We start from the raw sequence: 17,790 nt of genomic DNA on the forward strand, positions 1-17,790 counted from the left end.
CTTGTGGAGGCTGTAGCCCATCTTGAGACTATTATGCATGCAAAGGAGGAGAGGATGAGGGGCTCCAGGAGGAGTCAAGATAACCAAGAGGACAATAAGAGACAAAGGGGTTCTAATCCTCAGCAGTCCCAGGGAGCACATTCGAGGTCTACCTTTCCAGTGCTGAGTTCAGATCTGGGAGAGGTGGTCAAGGAGATATCACATGTTTCAAATGTGGTCAGTTGGACCACAAGTCTCCAGCTTGCCCACAGAGGGGAAGAGGGCAGCAAGCAGCTTTATCTTCGGCTCGTTCTCAGGGCCAGGGTCAGGGCAGAGACCAGCCACTCATTTGTTATCAGTGTAGACAAGCGGGGCACTTGAAGGGGTTTTGCCCACAGTTGGGTGGCACACCTGGTGCGTCTGGTTCGAGGCAGACACAGAGTCACCAGCCTACACAATCAGTACAAGCGTCGAGGGCCAATTAGGGAGCCTTTTCTGCTCAGTCAGTGTAGCAGTCTTATGCTCCGAGGGGTGAGTAGGTTCATCAGAGGCCAACTGGGCGCGTGTATGCTGTTACCGTGCCAGATCTTGTACTTGCTCCTTCTGTAGTGAGAGGTACCTTCTTGTTTTGCAATTCAGTTGCTAGTGTGTTGATTGATACGGGTGTATCCCATTCTTTTATTTCTTTTGCATTTACATCGGTTTTGGGATTGGAGTTGGCACAATTAGCGTCTCCTATTTGTGTAGAGTCACCTATTGGTAGAGAGGTTATTTTGAAACAAAGGTGTCAGGGTTGTGACATAGCGGTCGCCGGTCATCAATTTCCATTTGCATTTGTTTTGCTTGATATGACTGGTTTTGATGTTATTTTGGGTATGAACTGGTTATCGTCATACCAGGCTGTTATAGATTGCTACCATCAGAGGGTTACTGTGTGTACCTTAAGCGGGGATTGTTTTTATTTCTTGGGAGACCAGGTGGATAGAGTCTTATCCCCGGTATATGATCCGCATGGACGGAGTGAGCTTAGTTGTCTTCTTGCTAGCTTTCAGGGTGGTGAGTGTGATGAGGCCCGGATTGAGTTACCAAGAGTGGTTTGTGAGTACTCAGATGTCTTTCCCGAGGATCTTGCTAGTTTACCACCTCACCAAGAGATAGAGCTCTCTATCGATTTAGTGCTTGGCATGGCACCAATTTCTATGGCACCGTATCGGTTTGCACCAGCTGAGTTGAGTGAGTTGAAGACTCAACTCCAGGAATGACTAGATAAGGGTTTTATTCACCCTAGTACTTCACCTTGGGAAGCACTGACCCTCTTTGCTAAAAAGAAAAATGGAGCCTTGAGACTTTGTATTGACTACCGGAAGTTGAACCAGGTTACGATTAAGAACAAGTATCCACTGCCGCGTATAGATGACCTGTTTGATAAATTAAAAGGGTCTAGTTGCTTCTCTAAGATAGACCTAAGATCGGGTTATTATCAGTTGAGGGTAAGGGAGAAGGATATCTTGAAAACGGCATTCCGTACGCGGTATGGCCACTATGAGTTCCTTGTGATGCCTTTTGGGCTAACCAATGCCCCAGCTGTGTTTATGGACTTGATGAATCAAATCTTTCGAGAGTTCTTAGATCATTTTACGGTCGTCTTCCTGGACGATATCTTGATTTACTCACCTTCTGAGAAGGAACACAAGGAGCACTTGCGAGTAGTGTTCGAATTACTTAGAGCCCACAAGCTATATGCTAAGTTTGGGAAATGTGAGTTTTGGCTGAGAACAGTTAAGTTCTTAGGCCATGTGTTATCCGAGAAAGGGGTGACTGTAGATTCATCCAAAATAGAGGCAGTGCAAGATTGGGCATAACCTAAGAATGCCTTTGAGATCCGTAGTTTTCTAGAGTTGGCCGGGTACTATCGGAGCTTTGTGAAAAACTTCTCGAGATTAGCCTCACCTTTGATTAAGTTGACGAGGAAGGGAGTTAAATTTGTGTGGAGTGAGACTTGTAAAAAGTCATTCCAATAATTTAAAGTTAGACTTACCACCGCTCCAGTCTTGATTATTCCAGAGAGGGCTTGGGTTATTCAGTGTATTGTGATGTCTCACGGAGAAGGTTTGGGTTGTGTATTGATAGAAGGGGGGAAAGTTGTAGCTTATGGCTCACGGCAGTTGAAAACTCACGAGAGGAACAACCCTACTCACGACTTAGAGTTGGCAGCAGTGATATTTGCCTTAAAGATTTGGAGGCATTGTCTGTATGGTGAGAGATTTGAGGTATTTTCCGATCACAAGAGTCTGAAGTATCTGTTTACACAGAAAGACTTGAATCTGAGACAGAGGAGGTAGATGGAGTTCATAGAGGATTATGATTTTGAGTTGCATTACCATCCCGAGAAGGCCAATGTCGTGGCCGATGCTTTGAGTAGGAAATCCATTAGTAGTGTGGCTTGTATTGCCATTTAGGAATGGGAGATGTTGGGTGCTCTTGGGAAGTTTGACTTACACCTAGGCGAGTTTGTTGAGTCTACGGCCTTGTTTTCAGTAGTTGCACAACCTACACTTGTGAATCGAGTGTTAGAAGCGCTGAGGGGTGACCTTGAGGTAGAATCTCTCCGGGGGAAGATCTCCAGTGGGAAGGTAGAGAAGGGCTTGACATTGTATCCTGATCAGTGTGTGAGATACCGTGATCGTTTGTTTGTACTGGAGTCTTGTCGAGAGGATGTACTCCGAGAGTTTTACCATTCACACCTTGCGATGCATTCGGGAAGCACAAAGATGTATCATGATCTGAGTCGTCAGTTTTGATGGAGGGGTATGAAGAAGGATGTAGCCATGTGCGTGCCGAAGTGCCTCACTTGTCAGCAAGTAAAGGCCGAACATTAGAGACCAGTGGGTTTGTTGTAACCCTTGCCTAGAGCCGAGTGGAAATGGGAGCATGTCACGATGGATTTTGTTGTTGGCCTTCCAAGGACTCAACGGGGTAGTGATGCCATTTTGGTGGTAGTTGACCGATTGACCAAATCAGCGCATTTTATTCCTATGCGCATGAGTGATTCGGTAGACTATCTTGCTAACTTATATATTAGGGACATAGTGAGGTTGTACGAGGTGCCTGTGACGATTGTTTCGGATAGAGATCCACATTTCACAGCTCAGTTGTGGCAGAGCTTGCAGAGTGCCTTGGGCACTAGATTGACCTTTAGCACCACGTATCATCCTCAGATTGACGGGCAATCCAAGCGTACTATTCAGATCCTTAAGGATATGCTTCGAGGTTGTGTGATTGATTTCAAGGGGTCGTGGGAGAGACACTTTCCTTGGTGGAGTTTTCCTACAATAGCAGTTTCTAATTGAGTATTGGCATGGCACCATTTGAGGCCTTGTAGAACCAACCTTGTAGATCTCCAGTGTGTTGGGCCAAGGTGGGTGATGCACCTTTGTTGGGTCCAGAGTTAGTTCGGGAAACGACTGAGAAAATGACACTTATCCATAAGAGATTGGCTACAGCCCAGAGTCGCCAGAAGGGTTATGCCGATCATAGGAGGAGACCTTTGTCCTTTGAAATGGGTGATCATGTCTTCTTGAGAATATCACCTAGGCCGGGTTTGATGAGATTTGGGAAGAATGGGAACTTATCCTCTCGGTTTATTAGCCCTTTTGAGATTCTTGAGTGGATTGGGGAGGTTGCCTATCGTTTGGCGTTGCCGCCACAACTTTCCGGGGTGCATGACGTATTTCGTATTAGTATGCTTCGGAAGTACGAGCCGAATGCACGTGTTGGATTGGACCGACTTAGAGGTAGATGATGATGCCTCGTATGAGGAAAGACCGGTGAGAGTCTTGGATAGACGGGACCAAGTCTTGCGAGGCAAGACAATTCCCTTGGTCAAAGTTTTGTGGAAACATCGTGGAGTTGAGGAAGCGACTTGGGAACGTGAGTTGGAAGTCCGGGAGAAATATCCGGACTTGTTTGTTAATATTTAATTTTGGATTGAGATTTCGATCATGATAATGAAAAGTGTATGAACATTGTATATGTTATGGATATTTTGGAAACATAAATTCTATGCAAGCATTGTATATGTCTTGAGCATATGAAATATTAATGGGTGTTTTATCACCTTTGGAAGCATTGTGTATACTGTTTAAATCTCTTGAAAATTTTGGATTTGATTAAACATTGTAGATGTTTTGAAGAAATTATAAATTTCATTGTAATATGGGGCTTGTCTATCGAGTCGGTGAAAATAAATGACCGGTAGATGGGTCATAGCATTGAGTATTGATTTGTAATCATTCTGGGAATTAGCTATACTTGATTTTGAAACTATTTGTAAATTTCAAGGACAAAATTCTTTAAGGGGAGGAGGTTATAGCAATCCCAGTTTTGACCTGACTCTTGTAATGTTCCGGACTCGGGTTTTGTGCCTTTGTATTGTTGTGCATCTCCTTCTTCCCTTGTATACCTTTGAAATTGGTCTTTGGGTGGTTGTGGCCGGTGTATTGGAACAGGTGGGTTACTTAGTTTTCAAACTTTGTGTTACCCAGATTTTTGGTCTTTTGCTTAAGCGGAATATGTAAATTTTGGTCCTCCGCTCAAGCGGACTATCTTGCACTCGAGCGGGAGTTGCAAACTCTCAATACTTTGCACGTTTGCAAAAGTACTGGAGGAGTGCCTTTTACGCTCGAGCGGCGTTTCCTATGCTCGATCGGGTTGGTGCTCGAGCGTCCTTTTTTGAGCTCAAGCGGCTGGTCTATCATCTGCAAAAAAAATACTAGAGGTGTGTATTCCATTCTCGAGCGGCTCCTTGCTTGCGCTTGAGCGAAACATAAGTTTGTGTCTGATGCTCGAGCGTCAAACTCTCCACTCGAGCGGACTACGCGTATATCAGATCATGAAAAACACTTTCTACATCACTTTTTCATTTCTTTTCAGCCAAAACCCTGAAGTTGAGAGCCTCTCTCTCTAAAACACACACTCTTTCTCTCTCTACATTTTGGCCTAGATCCTTTGATCTTCTCACCCTACTCCCTTTGACAAAAAGGTGGAGCTTCTCAAGATCTCCATTTTCATCCGAGTAGAAGTTGGTTTCGTCACTTTTGAAGTTCCATTCTCGCTTGGCTCACCTTCTCTCTTTGAGGTAGGGACATTCTACACCTTAATATGGTTTTTAACCTAGGTATTTGTTACTTTGTATAAATGGTGGGATTTGGGAGGGTTTGAGTAAAGTTAGAGTTTGAATTCAAAATTGAAAGAGGGGTTTTCCATGTTGTTTTTACAAAATGACTATGGGGCTTGTATATGAGATTCTCTAGCGCTAAAATGGTGAAATTTAGCCTTTGGGTTGATATTTGAAAAAGGCAGAAATTTGCCCTAATTTGAGTTGGATAACCAAATTGTATAAATAATGAAATTGATATGGGAAATGTGAAATTGAAAGGATATGTGAATGAATGGTGTAGTTGGATTTGTTAAATCACTCACCTATGGAAATTTGATAAATTATCTGTTTAAAAGTTGTGCGTCTGTCTAGAAATATCTATTTTGGGCTATCAGTAGAGGATAGCAATGATTGCTGCAGAAATTGCATGAGGATTAGGTAAATTGAAACCTATCATTTAAATTATGTCATTGAATATGACGATATGATTAATATGTATTGTGGATGGTTATTGTATATGACGGTATTTTAATACATTGTATATGTATAATTGTTTGGAGAAGAAAGGGGATGTACTCCACTGTTTGGGAAGCGATAGGGGATGGACTCCATTTAAAATTAACTTGGCCGGAGTGTCTAGGGTGAAAGTCCAGAAATCTTGTATATATATGGGTGTCAATTCCCTCAGATGGGAGTTCCGCAAAATGGCAAAATAGAAGTATTGGAGTGATGAATGTATTGAATTGTGAACCATTGAGTTGTAATCTCATTTTGGTTGATTAGATAATAACGAACTTGGTTAATGGATTAACCTAAACTGAATGAACGGAAATGGATTTAGATATGGTCATCTATATTGAATGGTTAGGGAAAGAATGTAAGTTGATCATGATTATGAAACATATTTGACACTTATATCTTAGTTAAACCTCATATACTGTGTTAGTTTATCTTTACTGGTCTTTAGCTCATCCTACTTGGGAAAACACTTTCAGGTACTGGTGACATACCACCTCCAAGGACATAGCTTGGGAGGATTCAGAGCTGAAGGCCCCATTTTTGTTATATTTGTGCTTAAATGTTTATTGAAGCCAAGAGCTTAACTTGTATAGAGCTTAGGACTCTTTCTTTTGTTATAACCAAGTGATATCTTGGAAAGATGTAAGCCTGTAGGGCATTTATTTTGTTATCGTTAATTTGAACTACATGCTGTAGGTTCAAAATGAATGTAAAATGCAAGTAATTCCATTTTTGTAATCGAAACTCTGATGAATGAAGTAGATCATTTTATTATGTCCATAGATCTTATGAAATGGATTGTTGTATTATATTTTGGGGGCATTACAACATTGGAGTGTTACGTTTGGGATTACATTGATTGGAATGTTACGTTTGAAAAACAAGTACACTAATGAGTTTTTTTTTTTTTTTTTTTTTTTGAGAATTACATTGTTACATTTGGAAAAAATGCATCAAGGAGTTTTTTAGTGTTTTACATTGGATGTTACATTAGAATGTTATATTATTGGAGTATTACATTTTTTTTCCCGTAATGTAGGATTTGTTCTAGGAGGGAAAATTTAAACCCTTTATAATGTGAATTGCCCAAATATGTAATTTTACATTTAGGGAAACGCACTTTTATCCTAAGAAAATTAAACTCAAATATGTAAGTGACTACCCTTTTGTGTAATTTTCACTTTAATAAGACATTTGGGTTCATAAGAAAAAAGGAAGGATTAAACAATTCACAAGATCACATTTAGAATTTATTAGTATTTCATCCTAACAAAATCAATGAAAACACAAAAATATGAAAATGTACTAAATTTTTACATATTTTTTTGTTATTTAGTAATTTTTTTTAAAAAAAAGTTCACAAATATTATATTATATATAAATTAGGTGTATCTAAAAAGTAAAATTTGCATAAAATATATTAAAAAATTCATTAAAACAAAAAAAAAATCCGAAAAAAATTAGTTTTTAAAAAATAAGAGAAAACCAAATAATAGTTTTTTTATTTTTATTTTTATTTTTATTTTTATTTTTAACAGTACCTACCTCAGCCTATGCCCTACCTCCTTATTTTTTAATTATTCACATTTTGCCTCTTTTAAATTTATTGCAATAATTTTTATTTTTTTTATTTTTTGGTAGTTTGGAGGAAAAAAGAAGGAAAACAAAACAAACAAAAAAAACAAAAAAACAAAAAAAAAAGAAAAAGAAAAAAAAAACAATTCACGGGCATTCAAATATGGTAATGCAATTGTCAATGATAATTTGAGGAATTGATTTCTAATCTTTTGTCATTTTAAAATGCTCTGATATACATATATATATATATATATATGTATTTTATGGGCTGGATTTCCAGTCAGCGCTCTTTAATTTCAATTCAGTTCTTATAGTAGTGATGTAAGGGATTTGTTCCTGCACTTATTTGAAGATAAAATTTCTAGCACTTCTTCAGCAAAAAACTACGTAAAGTGCTCTTCTTTAAGTAAATCTGTTCTATTTTGATGTTTGATTATCTTGTATAAAATTGGGTTTCCCTGGTCTTTTGAAGGGCACAGTATTTAACTCTCTTTTACCAGACTTGCAAGTGATTTGTGTCTTCCAACTATCTGTTATATATATGTTTGGAGTTGATCAATTTTATAAATGAGGCTATCAACGACAGTGGTGTAAGATTTCATTTGTAGAAGTGCTGACAATAGGAGTTAGTCATATTATGCTCATATGCTATGATTTTTTTCCTTTCTATCTTTGCTTTTTAAAGCTTCTGATTTTAGAAGTGCTGACAATAGGAGTTAATTATGTGATTCTGATTTTGATAGTAAGTGAATTGACTTGCATTCTAATGAGACATGCATCTTGTAGGTTCCGAGGTTTCATTTGGGAGGAAGCTAGAATAGGTAGGCTTTGTTTTTCTACAATCATATTGCTGGTCTCGTGGGAATTACCCATTGCGCAACATTCCCATGGAAAGAAAATTACAAATTATAGAAGCATTTGTCTTGTTAGTGTATCTTTTTTTTTTTTTATCTGCAAAAGAAAAGGCTTTATTGATGATAAACACATACAAAGTATGAAAATTACATCAATAAAGAGGAGCTTAGAGCTAAAAAGCTCCAACCTCCTAGTTGGTGAGAGACCAACGAAGAGAAACCAGAATCTGAGGGAAACAAAAAGAATGAAACTCAAAAACCCAACTTCAGAAAAATGCACAAAAATGGACTCTTAAAAATGGACTCCAAACCAGCAAGAACAAGATAGTGTAACAAGAAGCTAACTTTAAGCCAAGCACCAAACAGACCAGCAGCATAGCAGCCTAGCAGCAGAACCACAGAGCAAAACCAACAGCAAAACCACGAGAGCACACAAGATGTAGAAACTTCACAACAGCATCCCGATTCAGAAACAGAACAAACAGAATGGAGCAAATGGAGCAAAACCTGTTCAGAAAACCCAATTAGCAAACAAAGCTGATATGAACCAGAAGGAGCAAAACCAGAAGGAGCAAAACCACTGCTGTTGCACAGGCAGGAGGAAACAGAGTCAAGCCCAGTGCATTTACAAAAGAACTTGGTTGCTGTTGCACCTAAATCTGACTAGAAACACTGAATACCTCAACATGCCCTGCCTGTTAAACAAACTCTGATCTGCCAAATGTTTTGCAGGAAGTCATTAATAGAAAACTAATAGTGCTTCGAATAGGCCTTCAACCAAATCGCTAGATGGATAATAATTAACTCCTGCAGCTCCTCCATATCTGGGTGAACATTTTTAAACACGCAATCATTCCGATGTTTCCAAATGGACCGAAGCGCAATTAAATGTATAGCTTTCCAAATCCTTCTTTCAGCTTTCATGAAGCAAGAACCATCCCACAAATACAACAAGCACTCAACCGAACCAGGCACCACCCAAATCGATCCCCACCACTGCAATAGGCCAGTCCAAACCTTCCAAACCAGGGGACAATAAATAAATGCATGAGCAGCAGATTCAGCCTCAGATTTACAAAAGACGCAGACAGTGAATGCTTCCTCACCTAGAACTCCAATCCTTTGAAGAAAGACGGACGTTTTAATTTTATGTTTTCAAGCTAACCACCCAAAAAATTGAAGTTTGGGTGGAAGATAATTAATCCACACCAATCTACTAGACCTCACACTAACACCAAATCCCAATTCAATATGCCTGTAAAGAGATGCAACAAAGGACTGACCAGTTTGACATGCTAGCCACAATGGTTTATCTTTTTCACCCAAACATAAAGCAGGAGCTGCTCTTAACACATCAGTGAGTCTAGATACCTCCTCACCCTCCCACAGAAACAGAGTTCATCTAAATGAGATCCCACAACTCAGAGCAAACTTTTTATCAACAAAAAACTTGAGAGAGCCATACTTAACAATGGAAAGGGAGTAAAGTCTAGGGAAAGCCTCCTTAAGACAAATTCCACCACACCATTTATCATGCCAAAATCTCACGCTATTCCCATCTCCTACTTTAATTTGAAAATTGTTAACAAAAAATTAAACAAGATTGATTCTTTTCTCTGCCATTGCTAAAATATCACCCCATAGCTTTGACCATCTAGTGCCATTAGATTGATTTGGAAACCAAGCATCAACAGCAATATTATATTTACTACACACTACCTTCTTCCATAGTGCCTCCTTTTCATTGGCAAATCTCCACCACCACTTCAGTAATAAGCAAGCATTAACCTCCCTGATTCGCCTAATTCCCAACCCACCTTGATTGATGCTCTTGGTCACCTCGTTCCATTGCACTAAGTGGATTTTTCTCTTCAAGTTTGTGCCTCCCTACAAGAAGGCTGCTTGTATTTTATCTATTTCCTTAGCAACTCCTTCCGGCAACTTAAAGAGTGATAAATAATATACAGGCAAGCTAGACAACACTAATTTGATTAGAGTCAATCTGCCAGCAAAAGAGAGGAGCCTCCTTTTCCAGCCAGCAAGCCTGAGTTTGACCTTATCTATAACAGCTTTCCAAGACTTCTTTCTACTTGGTGAAGTACCCAAAGGGAGACCAAGGAATTTGAAAGGTAAACTTTGAATCTTATAATTAAGTAAAGAAGCAAAATCCTTAGCTGACCATCGTTGACATAACTGATTTAAGTCTACTTGCAAGAACTTTAGACAAAATCTTGTACATTGACCTAATCAAGCTTATAGGCCTATAGTCACTTAGATGACCAACGTTGGCCTTCTTGGGTATTAATGTGATAAAAGAGCTATTCATCCCATATGACAAACGACCCAAACTGTGAAACTCCTTCATAAAAGACATCACCTCTTCTTTAAACACCTTCCAGTTCTTTTGAAAGCGCATTAAGTTAAACCCATCTAGACCTAGTGCTTTATTCCCATCACACTCTTTTACTGCAGCCCATGTCTCCTCCTCCGAAAACTCTACTTCCAATTGCTGAAAAAAATTACTGCATCTAACATTCTTGAAATCACCAGTTATTATAGGTCTACTCCTCCATTCTTCTGAAAAATGCCTGTTAAAGTGGGCCCAAACCTCATACTTCACATGCGTTGGATTCTCTACCACTCGCTTATCAACTAAAATAGAGTTTAGAGCATTCTGCCTATTGCTAGCCATCACATGAAAAAATCTAGTGTTCCTGTCCCCTTTTAGGTTCCATTCTAGTCTAGACTTTTGCAGCCATGACCATTCCAACATTCTAACATTCTGTTAAGCCTCCACGTTTCACTTCTAATCTCTCTTTTTAACTGCAGCTCTGCTTCCACCAACGGCCTGTCTTCAGCCACTACATCCAGGGAGTGTAACTCACTCTCAACTACTTTCAGTTTTTCTGGCACATTTCCATACACCTCTTTGCTCCACTGTTTTAGTGCTGACTTTAATACATGTAATTTCCTTTGCAATATTGCCCCTGCTCTGCCCTTTATTCGAGTCTCTTTCCATACTGATGCAAGATGGGAAGCAAAACTAGGATGTAACAACCAGGCATTTGAGAATTTAAAAGGTTTGGGCCCCCAGTCCCTTACCTCTTCCAATAAAAGTAGAGGACAATGATCAAACATGAGTCTAGGTAATCCCCAAAGATTAAGCTTGAATCTTTCAATCCACTCGGGGCTAAGCAGAAATCTATCTATTTTGCTCCATTTATTTCCATAAAATGCATTACACCAGGTAAATTTCCTCCCCAGCATTTGTAACTCAGTCAGCTCGCATCTATCTATGAATTCATTGAAGTCCTTCATACCCCTTTCCCTTCTTGAGCATCCCACTCTATCACCCACAGATTTAATTTCATTAAAATCTCCACCTACACACCAAGGTGTATGGAAAGATATATTTTAGTAGATAAATGCCTTGATAGGAAATATGACACTCATGGATGCAGTCACTTTATTTATTCTGTTGACACTTTATGAGTCATGTGAATTGTACTTTGTGAACATGTTTACTTTGTTTTATTATGTCATGCATTTTCCTCCCCTTTCTTAGAAAATATTTCAGGGCTAATGTGCCTGATTCCCTGAACCATTGATGACGAATCTAATATGAGCCTTACTTGAAATTGTTTTTTCTTCAAAAAAAGCTTGCTTTATTAAGGGTACAATAAGCCAGTATGATAGAACCGTTTTAGTTGTTCAATCAATACTCATTTTGCTTTGATGGTAGGAGAGGTAGCCATAGAGTAGTATATTCTCATGAATATATAGTCTATAGATGTACATCAAGTTAAAAACTGTAAGTTGTAGACGAGTTGAAGCAGATGAACAAAGGTCTTAAGTTGAAATTAAGGCAGGTGGAGGTTTAAAGCCAATAGAAAGACGAGTAATAATTTGATCTTGTGCTTGAATCTTGTCAAGACCAGAACCATTCCTTTTCCCCGGTGGAAAATTGATACAATTAGCTTCTTTATGGGCTTCTTTGCATCACCTCCTTTACATTTCTTCATCTTTGCCTCCACATTGAAGAGGATAGCTTCTCAAGAACACCCTTCTATTGTTGTAGTCTTTGTAGCGAAAGCTCTCGGTTCTCAGGCCATTTTCTGCTATAATTTCAGACCCCTTAATGGTCTAATTCTTGTTGTTGGGAGGAAGGTATTTTTATAGGAAGAAAAATGGCAGGAGAGTATGAATAATTTAATTACTATGTCGATAAGAGAGAGAGAGAGAGAGAGAGAGAGAGAGAGAGACTACTTTTCTTAGAAAAATAGCATAAGAGGAATCATTTCATGATCTTAATGGTGGTGGTATCTCTAGTAATTGTCAGTTAACTGCGAATGAGTCGAGCTAGGTAGTAAGTTGTTGAAATTTGACTTGGAAAATTTAACTTGACTTGTTTATTTTTGAAATTGATCTCAAACAATTTTTATTGAACTGAGCTTTGTTTTACTTCCTATATGTATTCATGTAATAAAATTATGCATATGTTTTGGACCCACTATATTTAACAAATAATGAGAGAATCATATTTTCATGTTGTTATAATTGTTCTATTATCCCTTGTCAAATTGTATTCACATACTCCAACATGCTTCACAATATTTAACTTTTCGGATGATTAATTGTTTCTTTGTTACTACTTCATCTTCATAGAAAAAAATATACCAAATGAAAACTTAATGCTTCTACAGCAAGAAATCTGAGCCAAAATAGCTATTAGAGGAACGGCAAGAATTCAGAAAGAAACATATATTCACCTTTTTCCAAAACCACTTAACCTTGGAAATTTAGGAAAAGCAGAGTTTGGAGAACCCTAACAAAGGCTCAATAATCTTATACAATTATACCAATATTTCAACAGTCGTTGGCCAAAAGTGACAGTCCGGGATTATCATCAAATGGTTTAATGAAAGCACTAGTGGTCCTTAGATTGTCTCACAAGGGAAGCTATTGACAGATTAGAAATCTTGGAATGCTATTTCAACTGGGCAATTTTTTAATTCTGGAAGATAGTAACAAGACACAAGGGGGACTTTCACAGTTGAAAATTGTTTGGGCAGTCATGTGGCAGCATAAGATTATGTTCAAAGATATATTATGCACGATGTTATTGCACACTAGCATGGTGGAGAAAATCTGCTCTACACCTAACTTAATCCTCTGTACTATCCTTACTTCGATATAGATTTCATCATTACTAGTTGGGTATGAGAGGAGTTGGGAGAAGAAATAGAAGCAACCATATGCCACGAATCAACAAGTGAAAGAAAGCAATGGGGGTTGAAATATATGGCGAAGAAATCTGAGGGAGCTATAGAGATACTACTTCCCAGTTTCAATCATGTTCAACTTACAAGGCCATTTCATTGACAATGTATTGAAAAATTTCCTCCATTTTTCAAGCTTTACCAAAGATTTATTTACTTCACTCAATTGATATTTGTAGACATCACCGACTCAGTAAGAACCGTGTTTCAATAATTATTTAAAGCTTACCGAAAAAAATCTAAATCCTATAGCGTAACACATAAAAGAAAACTCCCACTGAGCATACCACAGGAACATGAAGGAGCTGCCATCCTTCTAACTGTCCCATTAGTGCATCCCTATTGCTAATAGTCCACTAACACACAAACTGAACCGGGCAAGTCTCAATACACACCAAAAATAGATAAGGCACAAACAGTGCACCATAAAGAACAGTATCCTATACTGCATTACATTTACAACACCTATTTGAAAGAATTCTCCCCCATAGACTAAGTTGTCAATTGACCAACAAAAGTTCAGGAGTAGAAGATAAAGTACATATTCTTTAGTTGAATATTCTTGTAGACACCCCATTTTTGACCGACCTTAAGACTCAGACGTCATCGATTGAGCGCTCGGTGATGACGCATGTTGTGCTCGTTCTGAGGTTTCGACGTCTCGACTGAAAGCCTTGCCTCCGGACTTCGGGGCTCTTTTGTGCTTTGCCTCGGTTTGCGAACCAGGTCCTGTTTTCTCCGTTTTCTCTTCCCAAAGGGAGGAAGAGGTCTCATAGACCATCTCTCAATGGCCGTAGGCTACGTTTCGTGGTCGTAGGTCACTTTTCCCGTTTGGAGACCAGTTTCTGATTTTCGGAGCCGTCGGCTGCGCGCCTCGGTTCTGGACCGCTTAACTACCTCCGTTTGCTCTGATTTTTAGCACACACCTTGTTTCCTCTCCCTAGAGGGACACTGTGGCCTGGGAGACCACCTTTGGGGTCGCACGCCACTTCCGGCCCTTAACAGTCAATTTTCGGGGGGCCCGACTGCGCGTTTTGGCCCCCGAACCCTCGTTTTGCATCGGTTAGGGTTCATTTTTGTCATGGACCCTAGTTTCATTGTTAGAAAGGTGGTACTATGGTGGGAGACCACCTTTTCTTCTTGGAGACCACTTTTCTTTTCGCCGCCCGATTTTCTTGTTAGAGAGGTGGTCTCCTTCACTTTTGGGCTATAATTTCTGGTCTCCCATACCACCATTGTGTTGCATTCATCTGGGAGGCCACCTATTTGGTATGGCCGACCACCTTTGGTGCTTGACCCTTTTGACCCTTTGGTCTCCCTTACTTTTGAGCCATATTTTCTGGTCTCCCATACCACTACTGTGTTGCATTCACCTAGGAGGCCACCTTTTTGGCATGGCCGACCACCTTTTCTTGTTGACCCTTTTGACCCCCGGTCGACCGACCAGGGAAAGTGGTCGGCTGACCACTTGAACTGGTCGGCCAGCCATCTCCTTTTTGGCCTTCTTGAGTTGCATACAGCTATGCCAGCTGGGAGGCATTTGCCCCTTCCTCCGGGATTTAACCCTTTTGTTTGTCTTCTTAAGGAAGCTTTGGCCCTTTTTGCTTAGCTTCTAAGAGAAGCTTGACCTTTTGTCAAGCTTCTTGAGGAAGCTTGACCCCTTTGGTCTAGCTTCCTCAAGAAGCTTGACCCTTTTGGTTTCGCTTCTTTTAGAAGCTTGGTCCCTTTGCTTGAGGCTTCTCCAAGAAGCCTTGGACCTCTTCTTCTATAAGAGAGGCTCTCCTCTCTATTTGCAAGGGTTGAACATTTTTGGCTGAGGCATACATATACTCTCCCTCTATATCTCTACATCCAAGCTCCATAGCTCCATGGTTCTTGGCCATTTGCACTACACCTCCAAGCACAACACCTCCACTACCATCCTAAGGACCTTGGAGCTATTTTTCAGAGGTTGAGGGCTCACTTTCTTGGTCCAGAACTTGCTGCATTGCTTTGCTACAAGGATAAGTCACCATTTCCCTCTTTGTAGCTTTATTTTGCTTCATTCTTTAGCCTTATTTGCAAGCATTTCTGAGTTTTGTCATAAACTGAAAAAAGTTTTGTTTTGAGCTTATAAACATGTTTGTTTAAGACATTTTTTCTGTTTGGGGTCATCTCCCCCTTTGCATGCTTCATTTCCTCATGTTTAGGGCTATGCATTAGAGCCTTTTAGCCACTGAAATCCAGCGGATTTTTAGTGGCTAACATGTGTTTTTAAGCCCTAAAATCAGAGAGGGGTGACCCTCTCACCCCTTGATTTGTTTACTAGCTTTGTTGGCCTTCCAAAGGGGCTCCTACTTGCATGTTTCAAAACCATATTTCAGGCCTTATTTGGTGAGTTTTAAGGTCTACATAGGCTCTGTCCAGAGCCCATTTTGCCATAATAAGTGTCTATTATGCATGTGTAGAACAATCCTATTCAAGGCCTTTCAAAGGGGCTTTCACTTGCATGCTTCCTAGACTAATTTCAGGACCTTTTTGGTGGGTTTTAGGACCCTCATAACCTCTTTCCAGAGGTAGTTTTTCCATTTTGTGTGTCCATCATGCATGTGTAGAATAACCCCTTGCGTGGCCTTCCAAAGGAGCCTATCATTCTTGCATGCATTGACTGAGTTTCAGTGAGTTTTTGGGCATATTTTGGCATGAAATACTTCTTTTTTTGGCTGGTTTGGTGAGCTCTCATATGCTTCATATAGTTGTAGTACAACTCATGGTTCACTAGCTTTCTTTGCATGCTTTGTTGACCCTTGATTTTAGCACTTTTTGGCCATGCCTTAAACTGATTTTGTGCATATTTTGGATTACCTTAGCTCTGTTTTTGGGTCTCATGGTCGAATGATACTTGTTTTGCATGCTTGTAGTTCAATGTCCATGCTTAGCTTTGAGTTTTGAGGTCCACTACACGCATATACTGAGATGTTTTCTTGTTTTAGGGCCATTATACATCATATTTTAGAGCTTATGTAAATGCTATATTCCCATGTTTTGTACTCTTTAAATGCGTTTGAGAGTCGGGCTTGTATACCTCATGTAGAAAATTTAATGTATAAAGAGAAATAGAGAATTGTATTATTGATTGATGTATAGATATATATTACAGTGATTCATGATTCCTATATATAGAAGAGGGTGAGTGTGTAGTAGGTAAGGAGTAGGTGAAGTGGAGGTGGTAGTGGTGTAGTGGGTTAGGTTTAGTGGAGTAGGTGAGGTGGTAGTGGTGTAGTGGGTTAGGTTTAGTGGAGTAGGTTTAAGTGGGTGAAGTAGGTGGAGAGTAGGTTGATTTTAACAGCCCCCCCCCCCCCCGCAAACTCAAGGGGGATATGAACTAACCAACTTGAGTTTGGAGAGAGTAACAAAACAAGAAAATACATAAAAATAAAAGAGGATAAGAGACACTGTATGGTCGTGTCAGACCATTGGTGAAGACACTAGATGGTGGTGTCATAACGTTGTAGAGGACACTGTATGGGGGTGTCAACCATGTAGAGGACACTGTATGGTGGTGTCGTAACGGTATAGAGGACACTGGATGGCGGTGTCAGACCGATGTAGAAGACAGTTTATGGGGTCATGTCGGACCGTTGTAGCAGACAATGTTGTGACAGTTGTGGTGACAGTTTACGGAGTCTTGCTGGACCCTTGTAGAAACTAACTGGAATCAATGTCGGGACAGTTTACAGAGTCTTGTCGGACCCATAAAGGAGCTAACCGGAATTAATGTCGGGACAGTTTACAGAGTCTTGTCGGACCCATAAAGGAGCTAACCGGAATCAATGTCGGGACAGTTTACAGAGTCTTGTCGGACCCTTAAAAAGTCGCACCCTCAAAAGGTGTGCCCAATCTTTCAAAAGGCATGCCATCAAAAGGCGTGCCCAATCCATAAAAAGGCGTGCCATCAAAAGGCGTGCCCATGTTTTCAAAAGGCGTGCCATCAAAAGGTGCGTCAGACACGCGGCGATGCACGTGATCGACAGAACGCGTGTCGGCCTCTTTGTCATGGTCTTTATAAACCGAAGCGGAGGCTGAGGCTTGGAAGCAGAGACAAAAACCTGCTAGAAAAACTCTGAAAAAACTCTTCGTTTTCTGAGAGAGATTTCTGAGAGAGATACTCGGTAACACTCTGTTTTCTGAGAGAGATTTCTGAGAGAGACACTCTGTAACACTCTGTTGTCCAGCAAATGGCTTCGTCTTCCCGTGGTCTGCTCACTCTCTTTCCAGACCTTAACGAGTCAACAAGAGAGATAACTAGTGCGGGGGCCAGTGAACCTCAACCAAGCGCCCCAGGGTTTGCTCCGTTGAACTTTCCTATGCGGTCTGTGGAGCAAAAAATGGCAGTGCAAACTGACATTGATGCCAATCAGTATACTTTGAAGTCCTGTGTGGA

This window comes from Camellia sinensis, chromosome 8, assembly GCF_055761805.1.
Source record: "Camellia sinensis isolate YWXY chromosome 8, ASM5576180v1, whole genome shotgun sequence".
Lineage (NCBI taxonomy): Eukaryota > Viridiplantae > Streptophyta > Magnoliopsida > Ericales > Theaceae > Camellia > Camellia sinensis.